Raw genomic sequence first — 25,922 nt, 5'->3', positions numbered from 1 at the left:
GTCACTTGACATTTCTGAAGCTTCACATCTTTAGAAGGTAAAATGATTATCTCTGATGCATGCTGACAATTTTTATTTCTAAAAGTTGGGCTGGTTTGAGGGGGTGAAAAAGGACTTTCAATCCTTCCATATCTTCTTCATGAAAGTTTTCCATATTAGAACCACAGTCATTTGGCCCAACCCAGCTTCTTTCTTCTTATTCTTGAGTTTATAGTGTCTCACTTTTAATACAGTTTTCATCCAAATGATATGGAAAATCAGGCCATTTTATCAGAACATATTCAATCAAAGGGCAGAGATGCTTGCAATAATTATTTTATTCCTAGTTTATCAGCAAATTTATATGAAGAAATATCAGTACATTGCTATCTGGAATTCATGTTACTGAATTGTACGTCTAAATTGATGAGTTCATATCTTGCCATGTATTCATTTATTACAAAGGACCCAGGATGCTCTCCAAGTACTTGGAGGTACATGTGATCTTTATATTTACATATTTGCATACATCAGCATCATAAACATACATGAGCATAACACATTCTAGCATATGGTTCCTTTTTGGTCTGCACTTACATATTGGTACAAGTAAGTGGCATATGGTAAATTTCACAAATTTTCATACTTGGTCAGTCATGGTTGGTTTGTTGGTGTAAAAGGGAACTGGGGCATTATTGCTTTTGCAAATTTACTCAAGAATCCAGTAAATTTGGGAGAACCATGTTGAGGTGAGAGCCATGTGGAAATTCCTAACATTATGGTGTTTCTTCAGAGTCTACAGAAAGAGCTGATCTGTGGTACTGTGCTAAGGTTAATGCATCCTAACATTTGGGCAGCTCTTAGGGAAACCAGCTTGCATTGGTCTAAACCTAAAGAACTATTCCTCCTTCACGTTCAGAAAAACCCGTTTAAGCAGCTTGTGTATTCTATTTTATAACTTGACCTTTTGCTGTCAATCTTAAAACAGTGCAAACTGCTAGCATTATCAAGTATTTTATTCTTTAGCACAAATGAATGATATATTTAATCCACTCTGCTCAGTTTAATGGAGAAAATCATTTTCCCAACTATTCCTCATAACTGGTGTACAAATCAAACAAACATTTCAAGATCAAGGATATAAACTGTAATTGCTTTTGAATGCATGAGAAGTTCTTACCATTTACGAGGTATCCAGAGTGGCTGAAACTCATGCTCATTCAAATACTTTGTGTTGGATAAGGACAAGGCCTGGAAAGTCTCTTAATAATAAGTAAAAGAAAAATAGAACACTGCTTATAGATTCATATCGCTGGGTTAAAGGAACATCCAAGTCCTGCTTCATCAGAATTTCTACTTCATTATCCAGTGAAAATTTCCTTTTATATATTTTGGGTCACATATAAGAATATATCAAGTATTTGGTGCAAACATTGGAGGTAAAGAAGAGAGAAATTATGAAAGGAATAATTTGTTGTTATAATTGATGCAGCTAATTCTTACATATTCAGTCTCTGTTGTGACTAAAAAGCAAAGCATACATAGGTAAGCTTAATTATCATCTTACTGATCAATTAGCACTATCACCCAAGGACACTAACAAAGAATAATATGTTCCTCCTCTTGTTGAGCAAGAGAAAAAAGAATTTTTTTTTATTTAGATTTCACTACCTTGCATTTATTCTCTTCCTCTTAATTGTAGCTCATTTAGGACAAGGTATTCTTTTGTCCTTCACAATTTATCTTACTTTTTCTGTTTCTCTATGCATAAGCATATGAAGACTTGTAAATACGCCTTTCATTTCTGTTTTTAAAATGTGAAATAATACAATTTGAAAGAGAAGGAAGAAGAGATCATCACATAGAAATTCTGGTCAGCAATTTGCTGAATAAACTCCACTTTAAAGTTATCAAGTCTTCCAAGCAGCCTTGAGCATTAGGCAGAATCTTCTGAGGGCTACTTAGATGACTGCTCACTTGTAGTGGTATATGCCTTTCTCTTATGTGCAATTTGTTTTTCAAACTACCTAATAATAATTGAGTTCTGTTTGTCTCCTGTTGGCCTGCCACACAGCCAACCCAAGCCAAATTGCTTTCACAGACCATTTTAAATTACAATGGTACCCCCTTCCTCAACAACTTTCTTCATTTCCCTATTTATACACAGCGTCTAAGTCTGTAGCAAGAAGGCCCCATGCTCTGAAAGAAGATAAACCAGATGTATAATGGGTGTTAAATTTTGGAAACTTCTTGTGTTTTCTTCCCTACTTTCTGCTGTCTTTGTGGTTATTTTTCCAAGAGGCTCTCCACCAGAAATATCTGTGATAACCAAATCATCCTGTTTGTAAACAGAGTTGGGAGACAGAGTTGGGAATTGGGAGACAAAAACCATTGGCTAAGGTTAATATGAAGCTTTAAGAGATGAATTAAAATTCTAGACTTCTATCTTTTAACTCTGCCTAGTCTTGACAAATAGCATGGCAAAATGAAAAAAAAAAAAAAAAAAAAAAGAGTCAGACCAGGGTATAGAACTTCACTCTGCCACTCATCAGCTCTGTGCACGTGAACAACATTAATCCATCTGAGCCTTTCCTCCTTACCCATAAAGAGTGTAAAAAAAAAAAAAAATCACAGATACCACAGGGCTCTGCAAAGCCTAGCATCCGTCTTACCAAAGGATGGTAGTTATTTTTCATTACTATTTCAGTGTCAGGCAGCACACACATCAACACTTCCACTATCTGCTTATCTTATCACTCTTCACATCCAGCAGTATAAATTTCCACCTTCACCTATCTAGTTGATTGTTGAAACAAGTTACTGGACTTTGGATTAGCTCATTCATTTCTTGGTGCTACCAGTGCTTTTTTGCTTCATGTAACCTAGAGTATCAGTACTTCGTCCTTGTGGTTGTGACGGACTCTCTTCTACTTCCTTACCATTTCCACAAAATCTGTTCAAACATGACTCGGGATGGAAATGCTGGAAAAGTCACCAAAGACTTGGACCAAAGGGCTTGGTTCCTTTTCCACTTGGTTCCAAATCCACTCTGTACATCCTGGCCGCCACCAACTTCCTGGGTGTATGTAACACACACTGATAATTGTGTGCCTAAACTAAATAATCCAGTCAATCCACTAAGAAAAAAAAATGTTGAAGTGGTCATTTGGCAAACAAAATCCTAGTAGACGTAAGATTGGAGCATCATGGAACAAGCAACATGAAGTGAAGAGCTTCTTCCCATTGTCCCTGCTGAAGTTCCTGAGGAACATGATCTTTTTTCAAGTTGTTAGGCTAGGCAAGAGAACAAAACAAAACAAAACAACTCACCCTGTCCAGGATGCTGCCAGCTCTGCTGTCAGGCAGTGGTCCCAGAAACAGGAAACACAGATTACAGTTTCACAGATGCTCCCAATTTCCTCTTTTAGAAATGCTTAGAATTCCCCACTCCATCCCCAAAATGCCCTTCTGTCCATGTGTTTGTGCTCCCCAGATGGTCATGTGTGTAGTAGGGAGAAGAACTTCAGTGTTTGTGCCCCAGTGTTTGTGTTCCCTAGACGGTCATGTGTGTAGTAGGGAGAAGTACTTCACAACTGGTTAGAGATTACTGGGTTGCTCTTTTTTTTTTTTTAGCAGTACCAGGAGTAATATACTAGAAACGTTCTTACTTTGGGATCCAGCGCAAAGGTGAATATAAAGGAGACAGTGGTCAGGTAGTGTCCAGGCAGAAAGCTGAACAGAGGGACACCTCCCCAGTTTTTCCACCACTGGTCACCCCTGCTCCTCCTCCGGAAGGCAGCTCAGCTTCTCTCCATAACCCAACTCTTTTCTATTCTGCTGGAGAAATGTGTCATTTAATTCTTAAATTCTGTCAAAAACCCTGTGTCCCTGTGTTCATTTTCACTTTATAGATGAGGACACTGAAGTGAGACCGTCGTTAGACATAGGAAATAAGTTCATGTCTCATGAACCCAATAAATAATTTCCCTTGAGCTTCCTATTATCCACCCCCACCATACACCTATAAACAAGACATTTCTTGTTAGTCAATTTTATCACTTAAAAAAAAAATTGAGGGGCTGGGGTTGTGGCTCAGAGGTAGAGCACTCACCTAATATGCGTGAGGCACTGGGTTCCATCCTCAGAACCACATAAAAATAAAATAAAGATATTGTGTCCACCTATAACTAAAAAATAAATATTTTTTTAAAAGTTTGAGGGCAGTACACCTAGTGCCCTTTGCTAGGGTTTAAAAAAAAAAAGAAAAAGAAAGAAACATTTGAGAACTCAAAGGGAAAGTGCACCTGTATCTTGGAATACTGTGGGAGTCACAAGTCAACAGGTCATGGAACAACCGTGGGTTGCCACCACGTACTGAATTCATGCCACTTGATTGCTCTGCTGAAGCTGGGTGGGATGATGAACCCTTAGCCACCCAGGCCCCACACCTCACTCACTAAGGACATTGTAGCCAGTAGGTCTCCTCTAACTGTGGATGAGGGATGATAGGACATACTAAAATAAAGTTGTCTCAACTGCATCTTTGCTGCAAAGGAAGAAACAAAATGACTTTAGTATAAGGTATTTGGTATAATGTGGCCATACTATTCTAAAATGACATGAGTCTGTCTAAAAGACCTGAATTTTTTCTGTGCTGCCTACCTACCAATCCCTGAAGGGTGGGATAGCATAGCCACATGCCTATCTCTGAGTCTTACATATATAAAGGGGTTGTGTGCAATTCCCAGTCATCCTGCAGCCTCTTCCTCTATTTCATTTACTCTCACTTTTGTTTACTCCTTATGGGATTATTAGGTTGAATGTTTGTATCTTTTTGGACTCTGAGAATATAAGTCCAAAATTAATCTAACTTGCTGTTGAATAAGATCATAGTGCCTCAGAGAGGAAGCTAAATGAGCAGATTAAAGGCCTTTATATGAACCAATATTTTTTAGATTGTAAGGCAAAAATATATATTATGAGGACATATTGGCATCCTCTCAATTTGACTTTGAAAGCTTCATTTTGTGTTTTTTTATACATGTTCTTAACTTATTTCAGGGAGTCTGAGGATTTCAAGTTGACTTAACAGAATGCTGGTGACAAAGGTCTTACCTGGCTGTTAAAGCAGGTGGTATGGGGGAAATCAGATGGACAGCTCCTAGTGACTGGGAAACAGCCCAAGTGGCTCCTGTGTAAGTTTATGAGATTCCTCTCCCTGCTCTTCTAGAGTCAGTCACATTAATGGATATTTCTTTTGTATAGATAATAAAGAAGACTTGAAAATATAGCAAAGAGCAGAATATTGCATAAAAAAATCAGATTACCTTTTTTTTATAGGAAAAATCCCTTGGCAAAGGCACTTAATGAAAACTTATTTATACATAAAAGAGGAGAATGAAATAATGTGTTATTCTTAAAAAAACTAAAAATGACTTTATAAAGACAAATTCTGACAAGAAAGGATAAAATCAAACAAGAAAGCAAAAAGCAAGAATTCTAAAATAAGTTAAAACACAGTGGGCTGATAAGAAATAACAATGGTTGATTGCTCCTGGTATATGGCAATTTTCAAAATATTAATTTTGCCTTTCCAAGAACATGGGAGGTTTTTCTATCTTATGAGATCTTCTTCAATTTCTTTTTTTAGGGTTCTACAGTTTTCATCACAGACTTCTTTCACCTAATTGGTTACATCTATTTCCAAGTTTTGGGTTTTGTGGGTTTTTTTTTTTTTTGGTTTGTTTTTTAAGGCTATCCCAAATAGAATGGTTTTTCTTATTTCTTTCCTATCAGATTTGTGGTTGGAGTATAAAAAAAGCTATTGATTTATAATGTTGATCTCATATCCTGCTACTTTGCTAAATTTGTTTATTAGCTCTAGAAGTCTTCTGGTATGCTAATCACCTATGAAATCATGTCATCAGCACCGATCACCCTCAAAATACCAATGACATTCCTCACAGAACTACAAAAACAAAACAGTCCTTAAATTCATTTGGAAAAAAACCCAGAATAGCCAAAGCAATTCTGAGAAAAAAAAAATGCGATAGTGGAACTTTTATTAGCATAAAAACAAACACAAAAAACAGTGGGAAACAACAGAAGATACAGAGACAAACCCACATATCTAGAGTCACCTGATCCTTGACAAAGATGCCAAAAACGTACACTGGAGAAAAGACAATCTTTTTAACAAATGGTGCTGGAGAAACTGTATATCCATATGTAGAAGAATAAAACTAGACCCTAATCTCTCACACTGTACAAGTTAATTCAAAATGGAATGCATGCCATATTCCCCTATATTCTCTATAATTGAATTAAATGATAATTTTTTTAAAAAAGAATTCTGTATATGCTAAACAGACCCAACAAATAATCCTTGAAGCTGAATCTCAATACTTTAAGGACCATTTCCAAACATACCTCTTCATCAATTCAAGACTTGACTGAAGCATACTTTCTTAAAGTATTTTTTAAAAATTAACTGAGATCCCTTTAGAATGAGATGACTCCCATTCCTTGGTTTTCTATTAACAAACTGAAACTCAACTCAGTGTAAACAATAAAACAAAACTTAAACTTAAACCACCAGAAACTTCCAACTAACCTTAAAATAGAAACTATCAACCAGAAACCACCAACTAACCTCTATCTAAGACTTTCCACTTTCATTAGTCAAATATTTTCTTTGTCTTGCTTCCACAAACACCTTATAAAATTTTCCCCTGGCACCATCTTGGTGAAACCTTGAACCGTTTATAATCTCACATTGCCCAATTCATAAATCTCTGTTAAAATAAATTCTATAAAATTTTTAAAAAAGAAAGAAAATGTGGTATATATAACAATGGAGTTTCTACTCAACCATAAAGGAGAATAAAATTATGGCATTTTCAGCAAATGGATGGAACTGGAGAACATCATGCTAAGTGAAATAAGCTAGACTCAGAAAGCAAAGGGCCAAATGTTCTCTCTCATATGCAGAAGGTAGAGAGAAACAAATAATTTTTTTTAAGTGTGAGGAGGGGAGCAGGGGCTAGGGATAGACTCAATGGCAGATCATTTGCCTGGCATGTATGAGGTCCTGGTTTTGATCCCTAACACTGGGGGAAAAAGTGAGGTAATCCCATGAAAATAGAAGGGTGAACCATAAAGGAAGGGTGAGAAAGAGAAGAACTTCAGAATGAAATTGACCAAACTATGCTATGTGTATATATGAATATATCATAATGAATTCCACTTTTATGCATATCTTTATAATGCACCAATAAAAATAATAAATTAGTAGAAGGAAGTCCAAAAAAAAAAATAGAAAAAGGGTCTCAAGGGGAAGGAGGAAGAGAGGGAAAGGGGAAATACTGGGGACTAAATTAGAGACAATTATATTATATGCTTGTATAAATATGTCAAAATGAATTCCACTCATATTTATAACTATGACACACTAAGAAAAAAACATTAAAAAATAAATATCAGTTGTTGAAGGTAAACTTTACAAGATAGAAAATAGAAATTTGGGTTAAAAAATACAACATCTATATATACTTTTACAAAAGACTTATAAAGTAAAATGATAGGACAATTTAAAACTCAAATTACAGGAGAGAATTTAGGCTGGTAAACTAAACACAGTAGTAGTTACAATGTTCATTTTAGACTAATATAATTCAAGGGAAAAACAGGAAGACACAAAAGTACTGTCATAGATTGATAAGAGTTCAATTTATATAGAAGAAAAAGCTGGATGAATTGTATGCACTAAACAGCAAAGCATATAAATCAAAACTTTCAGAAATAAAATGAAACACATAATTATTATGGGAAACTTTAAGGCCTCTTCCACTTAGAGGGTCAACCAAGGCAAAAATTAAGTGTTTTTTTTTCAAGAAAAATAACTGTTTCTAAAATTGGCCCAAGAACTAGAAGAAGCTTAAGTAGAGAAACAAATATAAAGGAAATAGAAATGGCGTAAAAATTCAAAAAGCGCTCAGACCAGATGCATTGAAGGAACAAATAATTTGTATTTATATAAATTCTCCCTGAGCATTAAAATAACACAAGGTAAACCAACTTATTTTTATCAGGAATATGACCCTAACACCATAACTGATCAAGGAAAACTGATGAGAAAGACATAAGCCAATCAATATTAAAAATTACATAAAACAAATATTCAATATAATATTTGAGAATTACATCTAGCACTATATTAAAATAACAGTACATCATGAATAAAAATTTTTAATCAGGATTACAAAAATATTAAACGCAAATAATATCCCCTCATAAACAGAATAAAGAGAGGCAACACAACCAACCATACAATAGTCACTTTAACCCAGGGGTGATCTCCTACTCTACATCCACACCCCTTTGTATGTATTGAGAAAGGGTCTCACTAGATTGCCAAGGCTGGCCCAGAACTTGCAATCTCCCTGCCTCAGTCATTGGAGCTAAATATATACCTTAAAATTCAACACTCATTTATTAAAAAAATATATAGTAATCTTATAAGAGAAACTTATTTGATAAAGCTTGTCTACCAGATGATAAGCAACAAGGAAACATTGGATGCCTTCTCATTAATGATAAGAATGAGGATGGCCCCCTTTGTTACTACTATTCAACACTGTGGTGGAGCCCCTGAGTAATGCAACTTCATGCTTAAAATTCACACTAGAAATATAATTGCCCCAGTTAGGTTACAATCAAAGCTACACACACACACACACACACACACACACACACACACACACAGGAGGATTCTTTTTGTGACTTCAGTATGACAGACCTTCTTTTGAAAAGGTAGACCAAGCAAGTCCTAAAGGCAAAGAGTGAAACATTTGCTTTTGACAAAATTAGAAACTTTTTTTAAAGTATAAAATTTAAAAAGTGGAAGAAAAATGTTTAAATGAAAAACAACAGAAAGGCATTTTGTATTCAGAATATGTATAGATAGCTAGATATAAGGTTTACACTGAGATATGTAATAGAAATATCTACATAGATCTCTATGCAAGAGGAACGGTGCTGTCAGGCAGGGCTTTTGCAGGGACCCTGTGTACTGCATATAGTGAACCTCAAGGGCATATCTCTTGATTTCACTCACTGCATATGCATATGTTGTCCCGTATATAAGTAATTGACAAAAAAAGTCTGGTAGAAAAATAGCAAAGGATTTCAACAGGCAACTCACTAAAGAAGTAACATAAATAGGCAATGAATCTATGAAGGATGCCAATGGTACTGATCATCAGAGAAACACACAACAGAAAAGTAAGAAGGGTTCAGAGCAATCTGGAGCAACCCATTCAAATTTACATGCATATATTTGCTCTGAAAAATTCTCAAATTTCTTTTCAAACCTGAAAAACAATAAATAATAGTACTTCCTTGTCTTGGGAGGAAAAAAAAAAAACTCACAAACTGTTGGCACGTGAAACCCTCTGTATCTGTCCACTCCCAGATGATCAGTATCTGCTCACCATCAGATGGAGGTTCCAGGACTCTATCAAAGAAGAAAGGAAAACATCAGAAAAAAAACATGTTGGGTGCTTGAATAGACAGGTAGGTAAGTAAACCAGAACATCAGACAACAAGATGATTGGACAAATGGAAGTATTTATCTCCTGCTGCATTATCTCACAACCATGGACAATATTAAATGACAGGCCAGTATCTCCCACAACCCTTTAAGGCCTCTGTGGAGTCTTTCTGTCAAAGCTCTATCCCAGAGGAACAGTGCTCTCAGCCAGGGCTTTTGGAGGGACCTGTGTACTGCACACAGTGAACCTCCAGGGCATATCTCTTGATTTCACTCTCTTTAAAAGTTCTTATAAAGTATAATAGCAAATTCAGCAAATTGGAATTTCAGGAGAGACATCACTGAGCCAAAGTGTTTCTGAGCCCCAGGCCATAGTATGAGGAACTGAAAAAATGAATACATACATGAAGCTGGGAGGAGATAACAATTTTTTTTCTCTAGTAAACATCCACAGAATGGCATTCCTCGGTCTCTGCTTTAGAGTAACACCGACACGGGGAATCACACTGGCATGTTGAATTTTCAGTGCAGACATGCTTTTAATATTAAGAAGATGAAAAAGGAGGGGGGGAAAACAATATAAATGTTCATAAATAAGGAAATTGATTAATTTGTTGTTATAAATTAATTAGCAATTTTAAAGTATTTTGGAACAGCTAATGTTACTCATCTAGAAATATTCTTAAGACCTATTTGTTAGTAATGAAAACAAATTGCGATTTATCATTAAGATCAGTAATAAAGCAAAGATGCTCACTAACATCTACAGTAAGTATTAACAATGCACTAAGATGAGCTCATTAAAGGCATAAAAGTTGGAATAAAAAGTAAATCTATCATCTCTCTACTGTAAAATCATATTAATGAATACTTGGAAAGTTCCATAGAATCAATGATAATATTAATTCAAACAACATAAAAATTCAACAAACTAATGAATTTAATTAAAAATAATATTCACAGATCAATACCTATTATATACACAAGCACTAACTAACTGGAAGACACACAATGGTGAAAAACAATCAAGTTACAATTTTTCTTCTTTTAAAGTCAGGAATAAACTTAACAATAAATGGGCTGTGTAAGTAAAAATTTAAAAAAACTCTAAAAGACATAAAAGGATACTCCAACATCTGTTTCCCTTGGGTTGGATAAATTAACATCAGAAAAATATCAGTTCTCCCTGGTTGATTAATTAATTTAATAAAATCCCAATTAAATTTTGTAAATGAAGTTAAGCAGGTTTAAACCAAAGTGAATATGGAAAGAACAATAATAATTATTTTTTTAGTTTTTTAAAAAAACTATGGGTGATGGGCTTCTTGCCAGCAAAATAATTGAAATATGATATAAAACCCTCATAATTAAAACATTGTGGTAGCAGCACAATAATATAACAATCCGTGGAGCAAAATAAAGATCCAGAAATAGAGCCAAGTACATCTGGAAAGTTATAATATGATACAGGTGGCATTTCAAATAATTGGGGGCACAGATGTACTTTATAATAAGTGGGCTGGGACAATTGATAGCAATTTGAAAAGAGACTCATGCTTCATACCATATGAAAGATTAAATTCCACATGGCCCAGAGCTTCAAACTTGAAGATAAAATCTACTCAAGTAGTAGAAGAGAATGTGAGTGAATTTCTCTGGAACCCAGGGATAGTGAGAGGCTTTCTGGAAGGCAGAGTACATAAAAATAAAAGAACATTTAGAATAATAATAGAAGGTACAATAAGCCAAGCTTGAAACAGCTGGTAAACTGGGAAAATTTTTTGCCATGCTTATCACAGATAAAGGACTAAAATTCTTAAAATTTAAAAAAATTCTTAAAATTGAGAGGGAAACATTCTAAAACCCTGAAAGAAAATAGGAAAATGGTAAAACATCAGATGATTTATACTATCTACACAAAAATAATTCTTAAACATACAAAAAAATTTATTCAGAACTCAAGGAATATAAATTAAAACTACATTGAGCCAGGCACAGTGGTGCATGTCTGTAATCCCAGCAAATGGGAGACTGAGGCAAGAGGATCACAAGTTCAAGGCCAGTTTTGGCAAAAGTGAGGTGCTAAGCAACTCAGTGAGAGCCTGTCTCTCAATAAAATACAAAATAGGGCTAGGGATGTGACTCAGTGGTTGAGTGCCCCTGAGTTTGATCCCCCCGAAGGAAGGAAGGAAAGAAGGAAGGAAGGAAGGAAGGAAGGAAGGAAGGAAGGAAGGAAGGAAGGAAGGAAGGGAGGGAGGGAGGGAGGGAGGGAAGGAAGGAAAGGAAGGAAGGAAGGAAGGAAGAAAGAAAGAAGAAAGGAAAGAAAGAAAGAAAGAAAGAAAGAAAGAAAGAAAGAAAGAAAGAAAGAAAGAAAGAAAGAAAGGAAAGAAGGAAGGAAGGAAGAAGGAAGGAAAGAAGGAAGGAAGGAAGGAAGGAAGAAAGAAAGAAAGAAAGAAAGAAAGAAAGAAGAAAGAAAGAAAGAAAGAAAGAAAGAAAGAGAGAGAGAAAGAAAGAAATTCTATTTTGTATATATGTCACATTTTTTTATTCATTCATCTATTGAAGGGTTGGTTCCACAGTTTAGCTATTGTGAATTGTGCTGCTATAAACATCGATGTGGCTGTGTCCCTGTAGTATACTGTTCTTAAATACTTTGAGTATAAACTGAAGAGAGGGATAGCTGGGTCAAATGGTGGTTCCATTTCCAATTTTCTAAGAAATCTCCATACTGCTTTCCATATTGGCTGCACCAGTTTGCAATCCTACCAGCAGTGTATGAGTGTACCTTTTTCCCACATCCTCACCAACACTTATTGTTGTTTGTCTTCACAATAGCTGCCATTCTAACTGGAGTGAGATGAAATCTTAGTTTTGATTTGCGTTTCTCTAATTGCTAGCGATGATGAACATTTTTTCATATACTTGTTGATTAATTGTATATCATCATCTGAGAAGTATCTGTTCAGGTCCTCGGCCCATTTACTGATTGGATTATTTGATTTTTTGGTGTTTAACTTTTTGAGTTCTTTATATACCCTAGAAATTAGTGCTCTATCTGATGTGTGAGGGGTAAAAATTTGCTCCCAAGATGTAGGCTCTCTATTCACCTCACAGATTGTTTCTTTTGCTGAGAATAAACCTTTTAGTTTGAGTCCATCCCATTTATTGATTCTTAATTTTAATTCTTGCACCAAAGGAGTCTTATTAAGGAAGTTGAGTACCTAATCCCACATGATGGAAATTACGGCCAATTTTTCTTCTATTAGACACAAGAGACACAGGGTCTCTGGTTTTATTCCTAAGCCCTTGATCCATTATCAGTGATAAATCCTCAGAAATGCAAATGACAAAAACTACCCAATTTACAATAGCCTCAAAAAAATTGGAAATCAATTTAACAAAAGAGGTGAAAGATCTATATAATGAAAATTACAGAACCCTAAAGAAAGAAGTCAAAGAAGACATTAGAAGATGGAAAGATCTACCTTGTTCATGGATAGGCAGAATCAATTTTATCAAAATGACCATAGTTCCAAAAGCATTATAAATATTTAATGCAATTCTGATCAAAATACCAATGACATTTCTCATAGAAATAGAAAAAGCAATCATGAAATTCATCTGGAAAAATAAGAGACCCAGAACAGCTAAAGCAATTCTTAGCAGGAAGAGTAAAGCAGGTGACATTATTATACCAGACCTTAAATTATACTACAGAGCAATCGTAACAAAAACAGCATGGTATTGGCATCAAAACAGACTGGTAGACCAATGGTACAGAATAGAGGATACAGAGACTAACCCACAAAATTACAATTATCCTATATTAGACAAAGGTGCCCAAAACATTCATTGGAGAAAAGATAGCTTCTTCAACAAATGGTGCTGGGAAAACTGGAAATCCATATGCAACAAAATGAAATTAAACCCCTATCTCTCCCCAAGCACAAAACTCAACTCAAAATGGATCAAGCCTGTATTTTTAAAGTTTGTTTAAAATGGCATATTACATGGCTACACAAAAAAGAAGAACTCCACAATCAGGGAATGACTTCCAGAACTTATTGATAAATGTAAACAAGGAAAAAAATAGGTTTTTGTAAAAGTAAGGAGAAACAAGGGGAAAAAATCTGCTTAATTTGGGAAACAATGTGATGAGAGAGATTTAGGAGTCAAGCTCTTTGATAACAAATCATTCTTGTGAGACCCATGATAGTTCCTGAGACCAGGTTTAATCCCTTCTGGGGGTAATGTCCCCACATGAACCTTGCACTAAACTCCACTTCTTAAATGTCCCCCCCACCACCTCTTAATACTGATACATTTAGCACCAAGTATTCAACATATGAATTCTTGGCAGAGAGACCAAATCAAAATTATGACAGCAGGTAACTACTTTCTGAGTATAGTTTTAATCATATATATACTTTTTATGTTAATATTTTATATGTTCAAAATATTATATCAATAAGAATATGGGGAGACTTAAAATAAACACAAAAAAAGATTAAACAAATATGACTGTGTTTCAAGGGAAAAATTAAACCACATCAAATCTGTGTTTGGCAAGGAGGGAGAGGAGTAGAAACAACTTCAGCAACTTTTGTCACATTTTTATTTTGAGCTAATCATAGACTCAGAGAAAAGTTGCAAAGGGTTTCCTTACATCCCTTACTTCACTTCTAATGCTCAAATCATAGTATCAGAATAATTATCAAGACAAGAAATTAATATTAGTACAACATGAACTAATTTATAAAACTTTCTTTAAATAACCCTTCAATCTAAAGAAATTTATTAGGATCTAGTGTTTTTTTTCCCCCCAGTACTGTGGTTCTGAAATGACTTTCTGTGCATGGTAGGGCTGAGTAAATTAAAAATATAAGAAAACAATGGAAACAGGTTTCCCTCTGTTGGAAAAAAGAGTTAGAAATATGGAATGAGCACAAATTAGGAAGGACCCTGCGGTGGTAAGTTGGAACTGGGGGCATCAGTAGGAACTTACAGAAATAAAGGAAAATGTTTTATGTGAACATCCATGTGTGTGTTTGTGTTCCAATTCTGTCTGCTAAGAAGCCGTAGAAGCAAGAAAATCCCAAATCTAGGGCTTAGATCTTGGATTCTTCGTGAACTTTCTCCTTGGATAAATTGCTGAGTTTAGAACAAGGACAGGGACTTTCAACACAAGCCTGGAACATCTTCCTATGCCAGAAACAAAAGAAATTTAAAGAATGGTGAAGACATTCAAAACACGTCAGCCAAATATGAGACGATCCGAGTTATCAAAATATAATGATATTACCAGTTTATATCCCACTGAATAAAACAATCCATGTATCCATTCTTGATCAATAAAAGAAGGAAAACCTTGACAGTGGTGAACTTTTGTGGGGAACAGGATAGATGTTAATATCATCTTGAAAGATCTCACAATATATTTTAAACCAATTACAAAGTGTTAATGACAATTTTACTGTTTTTTATAAAAAAGGAAAAGAGATATTCAGTGAGCACAGCCTCAACTAAGGACAAAAAAATAATATCACTAATAATGTTGTAGACCAATATCATTCATCTCCTGATGCTTACAGTAAGGACACATCACATAGGTTATATTCCTGCCATATTAAAATAAATAGATGAACAACCAAATCTACTAAGGAAGAAATATCAGATAATCCAATTGATAGACCAAAAAAAAAAAAAACCCAGTAAGTTTGTTTTCTAACTAACATATGCTCTTCCAAAATGTCAGTGCTAGAAAAGTTACAGAAAAATTGAGGCAATATTCTCTATTACAGGAGATTAAATAAATATGATAACTAAATGCAAGTCATCTTTCTGGTTTAGACCCTGGGCCAGGAAAATACACATATAAAGGACATTACAAGGGCAGTTGGCAAAATTCAAATATGACTATGGACTAGGTAATAGTTCTGTATCAATCTTAATTTTTTTTTATTTTGCTAACTAAAGTATAATTATAAAAGATAAGAAATACACAACCAAGAATTTATCATGAAGAGGCTGAGGGGGTGGGAAAGAGACAAAGAGGGAGAGAAGGAGGGAGGGGGAGAGGGGAGCGGAAGGAGGGAAACTGATGGGGCAATATAGAAAAAGGTTAACCACTAGAGAGTTGGGGTGAAAGGCAATCTGAACTAGAATATTTCTGTACAGTTGAAATTATATCAAAATAAAGTCACCAACAAATAAAGGGCCATCCATAGGGATACATCATTTAATGAGAACAGTTCTTCAGCAAAAGCATGAACAACGGGTGGGTTGCGTTTATATATCACCATGGAAAGCTCTCCAAGACATGGCATGAGTTGTTTTTTTAATTACTTATTAGCCCACATATGTAACGTAATACACAATACAGTACATTTTATGCATCCATATAAATATGCATAAGTGTCCAGAAATATCTGACAGAATATAATAAAAAAAATGTAACCTTGTTTACTTCTGGGCAAAAGTGAAAAGACAGTCATAGTGGCCAAGGAAGACCATCACTTTATCATTTGGTTTTTCTTTAAGGAAAAATATGTTCATGTATTACTGGTATTAATGAAAACAAAATTTTAAAAAAGGGCAAAACATACTAAAAAAGTAAGTATCAAATGAGAAAATGAGAGAGGATGGACTCAAAGTATAAAAGAAAGGATTAGCCTTGGTTAGAGAAATTGTTTGTGCTAACATCCAGAAAGAGGGCTGTGAGGCTGGGTGCAGAGGCAGACAAGTGTGGTGGCAGGGTTGGGGGGGAACTCACTTCATTTCAAAGCCATCAGCAGGTTTCTCTGTGAAGTAGAATGTGACTCAACCCACTCAATCAGTTACAGAGGAGGCTTTCAGAGTAAAGGCAGTCTGAAAAAGAAGACTAATGGGAGTCAAAATCATTGTCTTCAAATACCTGGGGGGCTGTGATAGAAGGAAGAATGATTTCAATCAATGTGGTCAGGGACCTAGAAGGTAAATTTTTACTCTAAATTACAGCTTTCCAACAATGGAAAGGGTTTCCTTTACAGGCAGTGACCCACTGGTGTTAGAATCAGGATTTTTCCATCTCTGCTTCTCATTTGTGTTCCAATCACCTTGAAGCATTTGAAACCTTCAGTGATGGAGGCTCTGCCAGGACTCTCCTGTAGCCAAATTATTGGACTCTGGAACTCTTAAAACTTTTTTGCTCTTTTTCATAATAATGAAACATCTAAAAATAATACTCTACCTACAAGCCACCTTAATAAGTAAAACTCCATAACTACATTCTAAATCCTTTTTACTCCTATGTTATTGCATTTCCACCTCATTCCATCTCCCTCCCCTGCCCAACATTATTCTTAATATTTATCTTCATTATGCTTTCCTTTATACTTTTATAATATACATCCTCTATTTTTATTTCTAAATTAATTTAACACTTTGTATTTTCTGTTAATGCCCTTTTTGACTCAAAAGTGAAATTTAAAAATACTGTGTGTGTAGTTGAGATAGTTTATATAATACAGTTATCTTTCCAAAAGATTTAAGTCAGTTTCAGTATTTTCATTGTTGTGTATGATGCTCATACAAAAATTCTTGTGCACATCATCTTGGCACGTGCACATGTGTGGGGATTGTGAGAGTACTTTGTCAACCAATGTTGTAACTACTTTGCCACTTAAAGAGAGTCACTCCTCTTGGGCTTGAAGATGGCCAGCTAGGGACTGAAAGAAGGGAGAGTCTACAGAGTTACTAAGACCACAAGGAGCACCGATGCTCATTTATTCTGCTGTGCCTTAAACTATTAACATTGTCTGTGTCTCTGTGTTCACATGAGAAGGCTGAGAACTGGTCTAGGGCAGTGCTTCTAAAACCACTGTGGGGAAGAACCAAATGTTTGTTTTCCAATTGGCCATAGACTGATATCCCTGTAAAATGCTAAACGGGTAACATGCAGTGTCAAGTTACTATCAAAGTTTCTAAACACTCTCAATTTTTGCTCATTTCTTCATGAACTGGTCATACCAGTTTGCAGAATGATGTCTATATCACATTTTGAGTATCATTGTCCTAGATTATTTATATATACCTAAGATTGAAATGCTGTATGATAAAATTTGCATATCTTCAAATATATTCATTTGGTGAAATTGTTTTCCAAAGTAATGGAAACTATTTGCATCCTATCCATGGAAGAAAACCGTTCACACTCATTGTGTCATTGCCAACTGTTAGTAATGACAAGCTGTTTCACTCTGACCATCTGATAGGTGTGAAGTTGTATCTCCTGGTAATGATTTTTGTGAAGTGGAACAATTTTTCATGTTTATTTGATATTTTAGTATTTTATATATATTCACATAATATGTATATTCATATATATGCACATACACAAACAGGAAAAAGGTAACAATATTACAAACACTAATACTTCTTTTCCCCCAAAAGTAACCATTATTCTGACTGCTAATAACAAAGAGATTAGGTCATTTTGAGTTTTATGTCAGTAAAATCATGTAGTATATATGTATTGCATTTTTCATATAGCATGTCATCTGTGAGATCTGTCATTTTGTATCATCTATTGCTTTTTCCTCCTTGTATGCTTAAATCACAATTTATCCTTTCTACTGTTAATCTCCATTTAGGTTATTTTCAATGTTCAACTAGTAAAAATAATGCAACCATGAATATCCTTTTATATGTATATGTTTTAGAGAACATATGCACCCAGTACTTTAGATATTCATGTAGGAGTAAAATTATTGAGGAATAGGGCAGGCAAGTATATTCAGATTGTCACTGAAGTAATCATGTTGTTGTACCTATTTCTAGTCTCACACCTAGTGCACCAGAGTTCCAATTGCTCCACTTCATCAGCAATGCTTAGTAATATTGGTCTTTTTATCATTAGCCATCATAGTAGATGGTAGTATCTCAATGTAGTTCTAATTTATATTTCTCTGAACAGTACTTTTAGCAACATTCATACGCACTGCTTATTTTTCTACTGATTTATAGAAACTCCTTTATATATGCTGAATAAAAGTTTGTTGCTTTCTGTCTTATGTTTTTATAATTAGGAAACTTTTCATTAGTTTTTTTTTAATGATTTCCTTTCTCATTGGCTTTCAATTATGAGTTGAGAATAATCTGTAATGTCATTATAATTTGTCTAGAGTTCCTCCCTCCCTCCGCTTCTAATTGAAGAAATCATACATGTCAGCAATTCTGAAAAACTCATGCTTTAGTCTTGAATAATATTCCTCCCTCATCTCTCCATTCGCCTCTGCTGGAATCCAATTACTTTTAGAACAGAAGTTCCCATTCTTTATGTCATACAGCCTTCTGGGCCTTCTCTTTAAAAATCACCTTGGAGTTCCCTAATTTTCCTTGCCTTGTAGTCTGTGCTCTACCTGACATTCCAGCCCTTCTCTTCATTGCCTTCTTTCACTTCTTGGACCCCATGGAGCTCTTTCCTCCCTCAGCGTCTTTACACAGGGACTGCGGTTCCCTCCGTGGCCACAGAACCCTGCTTTCCATACAACTCCTTGGAAATGACCTAGAAACACTGTGGTGTGAGGGTAATGCCGAGCCTAGAGGGAAATACATGGTTTTAAATGGGCATACAAGAAGAGTCCAACATCATAAATGAATCAGAAAACAAAATATAGAGGGTCCTCAGGGACAGAAGTTGGTTCTTAGAACAGATTTATAAAATTAACAAAACCTTAGTAGGACTAAGACCAAACAAAATGGTTAATGAAACTAGTGGTCAAAGAGACATCCTGAAAGATACCCACAAACATTAAAAGACACTAAGGGATACTAGCAGTAACATATAAGCAATAAAATCTGAAAATTTATAAAATAGAAAATTTCCTGGACAAAATATAACTTACCAAGAATGGAAAAAAGTGAGCAAGATGAAGTATTTAATATTACTCAAGAAATTAAATTTATAATTAAAATTAAATTAAATTTATAATTTTAATATTACTCAAGAAATTAAATTTATAATTAGAAACCTCTGCACAGAAAATTCCAAGGTCACATAAACAATGAATTTTCAACAAATATTTAAATAGGTAATATAAAAAAATAAAAATAAAAAACGCTTTTCAATTCATTTGCTGATGACACCAAACCCTCCATATAAAGACTAATCTACCTATATTTTACAAATACAAAATTGTCACCAGCTGTAGTGTGACTCTAAAATTATAAAACAGTATGTTGAAACAGTAAATAAACTATGCATGTATGTACTTATCTATACATTCATCTACCTAGGCCTATTAAGAATTTCCAAGGTTAGTTTAACAATGGAAATTCAACCAAAGTAATTCATCATAGTAACAGAATAAAGAATATATGATAATTTCAATGAAGTCATAGAAAGTGTTTAATAAAATTAAGCATTCATTCATCAATTTATTAAAATAACTTTGACAAGGTAGGGAGAAAAAAGTATTCCCTAATTGGCTAAAAGGAATCTACCAAAAAAAATTATAGAGATTGAAAATTCTTTAACCAAAATGCTTGGAAAAGAGTGTTTTGGGTTTGGATTTTTGATTTTTTAATATTTGCAAACATGTAATGAAATATTTTGGGAATAGGATCCAAGTCTAAATACAAAATTATTTGTTTCATACACACTTCATACACAGAGCATGAAGGTAGTTGTTTTTTTCCACATTTTTCGTTAGTGGATGTACATGGTGATAATTGGATTTATGGTCATGTTCATACATACATACAGTGTAATGATATAATTTAGCCAATATCACTCCCTAGCATTCTTCTCCCTCACTTCTCTCCTCCCACTCCTGGTCCCTTCCCTTTACTGATCTACCTTTGGTTTTTGTGAAATCTGCCCCCGCTACACACACCTTTCTTTTCCTTTTTTCTCTCTAGTTTCCACATATGAGCAAACACATATGACCTTCTGAGTTTGGCTTATTTCATTTGACATATTGATCTCCAGTTCCATCCATGTTCCTGCAAATGACATAATTTCATTTTTCTTTATGACTGAATAAAACTCCATTTTGTATACATGTCACATCTTCTTCATCCATTCATCTGTTGATGGAAACCTAGGCTGGTTGCGTAGTTTGGCGATTGTGAATGCTGTTGCTCTGGACATGGGTATGCATGTCACTGTCAGAGGATGACTTTAACTCTTTAGGGTAAATACCAAGGAGTGGTATAGCTGGGTTTATGGTGGTTCCAGCCTAGTCTTTTGAGGAATCTCCATTATGATTTTTATAATGATTGTACTAATTTATAATACCATCAAGAGTGTAAAAGTGTCCATTTTTCTCCACATCCTCTCTGGCATTTATTATTATTTATATTCTAATGACTACCATTTGACTGATGTGAAATGAAATCTCAGTGCAGGAAAAAAAACTCATTAGATGTAATGACTATAGATATCCTTGTTCACCTTTGGATCTAGTGAAATTTTAACAACTTACCATTAAATAAGATGCTCACTAAAGCTGAACATCCATATATGAAACTCCAAAATTCAAAATGCTCAAAATTTCAAAGTGTTTCAAATGACAATATCATGCCACAAGTGGAAAATATTACACATGATCTCATGTGACAGGTCATACTAAAAGGCAGGTGCACTAAAATATTGTATAAAATTACCTTCATTCTATCCAAAAAAAATTTCAAACAAATAAACAAATTTGGCAAAGTAGCAGTTTACAAAGTCAACATACAAAAACCAATAGTTTTCCTATACACCAACAATGAATTTTTCTAAGAAAGAAATCAGGAAAACAATTTCATTCACAATCACCTCAAATAAATAAATAAATACCTAGGAATAAATCTAACCAAGGAGGTGAAAGAGCACTACAATGGAAACTACAGAACTTTGAAGAGAGAAATAAGGTCCAAAGAATCTGGAAATATTTTCCATGTTCATAAATAGGCAGAATTAATATTGCTAAATGGGCATACTAGCAAAAGCAATATACAGGTTCAATGCAATCCCCATAAAATACCAATGACATGTTCCACAGAACTAGAAAAAAAAAAACAGTCCTAAAATTCATTTGGAAGTATGAAAGACCCAGAATAGCCAAAGCAATTTGAAGCTGAAAAAGCAATGCTGGAGGCATCACAATACCTGACTTGAAATTATACTACAGAACCATACTAACAAAAATTGCATAGTAATAGTGTAAAAACAGACACATAGATCAATGATACAGAATAGAAGGCACAGAGACAAACCTACATATCTACTGTCATCTGACCCCAAAACATATACTGGAGAAAAGACAGTCTTTTTAACAAATGGTTCTGGGTGAGACCCTTAGCTCTCACCCTGTGCAAAAATCAACTCAAAGTGAATTAAAGAACTAGGAATTAGACCAGAAACTATGCAATTCCTAGAAGAAAATCTGGGGTCAACACTCCAGCATATAGACACAGACAATGACTTTCTCAATAACTTTCCTAAAGCTCAAGAACTAATGGGACAGCAACAAATTAAAAAGCTTCTTCTGAACAGCAAAATAAAAAATTAACAATGTGATAGGAGAACCCACAGAATGGGAGGAAATCTTTACTAGCTACTCTTCTGACAGAGGATTATATCCAGAGTATATAAAGAGCTCACAGAACACCAAAAAAAAAAAATCAAATAACCTAATTAATAAACAGGTAGATGAATTAAACGGACACTTCTCCAAAAAAGAAAAAGAAAAAAGAAAGAAAGAAATACAAATGGCTAACAAATACATGAAAAAATGTTCACCATCATTAACAATCAGGGAAATCCAATTTAAAAAAAAAACAGTATTGTTTTAATAATATATTGTGACAATGTAATTATGCACATAAGTAGCTTGAAATAAGCACAATTATAAAATTAATGAGAAATATAAGTTTGCTGCCGAGAGACTAATATTAAAAAAAATTTTATTCTACATATTAGCAACAAATAGGCTTAAAATAATTGGAGATATAATTTGCAATAGCACTAAAATAAATATCAAATATAAAAATAAATTTAATAGAAGATGTAAAATATTTTTACACATAAATTTATTCTTTTTTAAGATAAAAATTATTCAAATAGAGGGATAAATGACACTGTGTAATGGTCACTTGGACTAAGCCAAATATAGCTCTCCACTTTATAAATTCAAAAAGAAAAATTGTCAGTCTTAGTTTTTGTTGAGCTATATTCTTATCCTCCCCTCTGCAATTTTACTTAAGCCAATTAAAATAATATTTTTTTAAGTTCCCTGCAACACTTATGGAAGAAAAATCAGGTGGAAACAAAGGGCAGAAAATCATCGTTCCTGAACAAGGAACCTTGTGATCTGCTGCTTCCCCAAGTCAAGACCCAGGCAGTTAACATTAGTAACCCCAGAGAGAAATGCAGAGAGTAAAATGGATTTGTGTCCCAGTCCCAGGAAGAACTCAGGGTGATGGTAAGTCCCTAGAATCTTCCACATCTGTCATGGTGTAGAAACAGACAAAATGTTTGCATGTTATGTCTAAGCATATAGCCTGACACAGTCTCACAGCGTTCTTCACACCATACTTTGGCAATGGAATAGCACAATGATCTATGTGCCAGACCCAAGCAAAGCTTTCCAAGCCAGATTAAGAGCTGTAGTATGTTTCCCCTATGACAAAGACATTGACATGGTTCTGAAAGTTTGGACACTTAAGGTCTTAAAGTTATCAATTAGAGAGGATACAGAGCACTTTACACAGTATGGCAATGTTTCTTCCTCAGGAGCCGAATTACCCCTCCATTTTTCCTGCCATTCTGAGAGAAGCTCAAGAGCCTTACAATATATGTGGCTCCTGGATCTTGGACTTCCACAACTCTAAAATTATGAGCCAGAATAAACCTCTTTTCTTTAAAAGTCTCTGAGCCTCAAGTATTATGTTACAGCAACAACAAATGGACTAAGGCACTGGGAATCCTCAATTTAGCTGAAATTATAGTTCTACAGACTGAAATTTTTACTCACCACTAAAGTTTTTCTATGTCATCTGGAGAATATCACTAAAAATTATAAATAAAACTGTGAAATAATTTCAAGGCCCACATTTGCATGAAAGTTTGTAATTATATTCTTGTCCAAAAAGTCCAAAAGATATTTCAGCATAGTACGTAAAAGGTTTGCAATAGAGCAGAGCAGAATTGATCGACCACATGGCCAACTAAAGTATAAATATACCAAAAAAAATTTCTTTAAAGATCATATATAAATATTCATGTTGAATGCAGTATTTTTTTGGTAAATTTTATCTTAAGTACTATTTCATTAGTAATAGTAAATTAGCAATGGAGGAGTTTGTTCTTTCTCATAATATCAATTTCCAATGCCACTGCAATTTTATCCTTATCTTTAAGGAGAAGAACAGGTCTGCAGTTACTCATAACATTTTATTAAATTTGGAATTTAAAGTTTCCTCATTGGCAAAGTATGTTACAGTGAGTTTATTTTCCTGAATTAGCCAACTAGTTGAAGTTTTTCATACTGTTTGATGTAGCACAATTTTACAAATAGGCCCAAACATAATTGAACTATTATCTCTGCTATTGGTTTGTTGAAAGTAAAAACAAGAAGCAGACTGAATACAGAAGCAAATGAGTGGCTTAAAACTTTTACTATTATATCTAACACTGGTGATATAACTTTAGCATCATTTGTTATGTTTCTTTCATGTTTATAATTTGAGTTTCCTGATTTTATATTTTTAATTATATGTCATTTACAAATTTGCTTTAGCTTCATATTTGCAAAAGAACCATAAGCACATGGAATTTATCTCTAGCTTATGCTTGTACACATTGAAGTGACATTAAAATGAGAATAATTCATTAAATACTGCTGGTAGTTCAAAAATTCAGTTCTTACTCAATGAGAAATACTACAATAGAATATTAGCATGGCACACATCTTATATCAAAATCAAATCTTATCATAAAGTTCCTGTCTTCCAAAAACTGTACTTAATACAATACAAAAAATAATTTATTTTTATTATTTGTTTAAAACAAGTTCCTCAGTTTTGTCTACAGATTGGTTCCTCTTCATGGAAAATGTCTTTTTAACTGTTACATAATATAAATCACTTAATGCAAGAACTAAACCTAACATAGACATTATTAACGTATAACATTATTCTCTCCCATTTACAGTTTAGAAAACATACTCAGGAAAGTTAAGAGACATCCAAGGTCTGTTGCTGAAAAGTGACCCAGGCAGGATAAAATCCAGCCAACCCATTCGTTCGGTGCTGTGTTTTCTTGACTATTAAATGATCATAATAAATTTTTAACTCATCCTTGTTTCTTTTAAAGCCATGCTCAGTCAGCCAACCAAACTGGTACCTAGTCTTTCCTTCTTCAGTGAACCGATTCCTGTTGCTCCCTCCCTCCTTTGCCCATAGACTCCAACCTGCTTAGCCCAAGGCCTCACGTCTTCCCCACTCTATGGCCAAAGCACGACCAAGCTGCTTGTTCCAATATCTCCCCATCCCAAGATAACGCTTCTCAAGTCCCAGCATCATCCGAACGAGGCTGCTGCCGAATACTCTGAAAACCTGTCCCTGGAATCCACCAGAAATTCATTACATAGCTCAAAATATTCCTTATATTCCATCAGCTTGTGTGTCCAGCTTACAGTTCTCCAGTTTTATGCAATTTACCCTCTCGATAAGGTCAGAGTAAGCGATTCCATTCAGGATCCTTCCCAGCCTTCTAGTCCCCTTGGGAGGAGTCTCTTGCTGGTTGCTGTTTGCTTCAATGCCACCATGCACAGCTTTCCTCCTCCCCTGGGGTGGGGGGGTGGGGGGGTGGGGTGGGTGATGGTGGGGGTGGGGGGGGTGGGGGGGTGGGGGGGTGGGGTGGGTGATGGTGGGGGTGGGGGGGGTGGGGGGGTGGGGAACTATCACCTTTTCCTCTCTGAGCTTCTTGCTGGTTGTTTTGGGATAGCTCCCTTCTTGACCACAAATAGAGCCTTACTTTTTTGTAGTAAACAGGAAATGGGCAGCTCTACTATTACTTTTAGAAGAGTCAGTTAGGGTTCCTTGGGTTGCAAGCTACAGTTGGAGCTCTGAGGCCTCTGGTCTTTCACTGGCCTCTGCTCCCCAAACCCTCATGCTGAGTCTAACTCATCATGTGCAATTTTTCACTTTCTGCAAGTTTCTCTTCCTGAGGCTTTCCAGTTGCTTTCTACAATTTAGTTTCTTTGTGGATTCTCTGGCCTCACACCTTGGCTAGACACATTTGTCTGGGTCAACCCTAAGCAAATGAGCAACTTGAGTTTCTTCCCCAGGAAGCTCTCTTCATCCCCAAGTGCATCAGCGTACTCTGGAGTATGGATACTGGTTCAGGAAATATACCTAGATATAT

The 25,922-nt window shown here is 35.0% G+C and overlaps 2 long non-coding RNA genes across 2 annotated transcripts in view; both read right to left on the bottom strand.

The window, feature by feature from the left end:
• Window positions 1–1,060: 1,060 nt before the first annotated feature.
• LOC144377453 (uncharacterized) lies at window positions 1,061–11,228 on the bottom strand. Its single transcript, XR_013438460.1, has 4 exons — window positions 11,094–11,228; window positions 9,934–10,065; window positions 9,409–9,493; window positions 1,061–1,241 (listed from the first exon to the last, which is right to left on the bottom strand). It is a non-coding gene; the product is annotated as an uncharacterized LOC144377453 (long non-coding RNA).
• A 3,312-nt stretch (window positions 11,229–14,540) lies between these two features.
• Window positions 14,541–25,922, bottom strand: part of LOC144366454 (uncharacterized) — a 194,848-nt gene continuing 183,466 nt past the window's right edge. The window contains exons 2-3 of the long non-coding RNA XR_013425539.1: window positions 16,302–16,396; window positions 14,541–14,731 (exon numbers count right to left, since the gene is read on the bottom strand). This is a non-coding gene — a long non-coding RNA (uncharacterized LOC144366454). The remainder of the gene's footprint in view (window positions 14,732–16,301; window positions 16,397–25,922) is intronic.

Source organism: Ictidomys tridecemlineatus, chromosome 1 (assembly GCF_052094955.1).
Source record: "Ictidomys tridecemlineatus isolate mIctTri1 chromosome 1, mIctTri1.hap1, whole genome shotgun sequence".
NCBI lineage: Eukaryota > Metazoa > Chordata > Mammalia > Rodentia > Sciuridae > Ictidomys > Ictidomys tridecemlineatus.
The sequence above is the reverse complement of the archived record's forward strand: the minus strand, read 5'-3'. Positions and strand labels throughout refer to the sequence as shown.